Source organism: Belonocnema kinseyi, chromosome 6, assembly GCF_010883055.1.
Source record: "Belonocnema kinseyi isolate 2016_QV_RU_SX_M_011 chromosome 6, B_treatae_v1, whole genome shotgun sequence".
Lineage (NCBI taxonomy): Eukaryota > Metazoa > Arthropoda > Insecta > Hymenoptera > Cynipidae > Belonocnema > Belonocnema kinseyi.
In genome coordinates, this window is record NC_046662.1 from 100930927 (window position 1) to 100932194 (window position 1268).

Genomic DNA, 1268 nt, shown 5'->3' on the forward strand with positions numbered 1-1268 from the left:
GCTCTGAAACCTAAACTAACATGGCGATCGGGCTGAAACTATAGCTACATGCTATCTAAGGATGGTACTATAGAACGCCACCTCAAGGTAGGCCTAGTGGCGTGAGTGCAGGTCTAACATGCGCACGTCGTCGTATTGCGATTCAAAAAATGACATGATCCAGTTTAAATTTCTTGTGAATTGTCACTCCTGTTTCTAATTGTTATTTTAATAATTAATTTACTTTTTTTCTTTTATAAAACTTTGACTACAATTAGGAAGTACAGCCAGGATTACATTAATAATAAATTTTTTCAATGTGAAATTCGATATGTGTATATATAATAGAGCGGAGTGAGAATGATCAAATTGGTCAAATCGTTTGAGCTGAGAGAAAAAAATTTGTGGGTAGACATCCGAAAAAAGTGAAAAAAAAAATTTTGAAATCGGTTAATATCTTCTGTTCCCTTTTTTTATTTGAAAATTCCAAAAAGTTTCCCTATTGCTTCGAAAATTATGGCGAACTTTTTCAATGTTCAGTTTTTTTCTAGTGAATAATAATAAAAATTTAAAAATAAACAAATTTTTTTGCTTAATTTAGAATTTTTTGAAAATGGCAAAAAAAATGTTTTTTTTTATTGAGTCCTATACAAAAACTGCACATAGAAAAAATTCCCCATAATTTTCGAAGAAATAGGGAAATTGTTTGGAATTTTCAAAAATTTAAATTTTTAAATCAAAAAAGGGAACAGAAGATATATTAACCTATTTTAGATTTTTGTTTACTTTTTCTGAATGTCAACCCACACATTTTTTCGCTCTGCTCAAACGATTCGACTAATTTGATTATTTTCACTCCGCCCTAATATACTTATAATGTATACATAATAATATATGTAGTTGTATGTATTTAATCTCTCCCTTTTACGGGTTTGAGGGACACCGCTCCCTGTACATATATTTACAATTACATCCTTAGTCTAACTTAACTACTACTTATATTCTACTCTTTTGCATTACGTAGGATAAACAATAGTAACAGTAGTGATATTAATTCCTAAAATGAGCGAGCTTCAAGGGGTTCCGTTTTCTCTTAACATAAAAAAATGAATTTTCCACGATATTGAAAACAATTTTCGTTTTTTACTGTCCCTTTTCAGGATCACCCGTTTGTCTCTGCCCTACTCCCTTGCTTTCCCTTACTTCATCCAATTTCTTCATTCACATCACTCCCTGTCCACTACCATCCAAGATCCATCTTACACACTCATCCACACTCAACTGTCCCT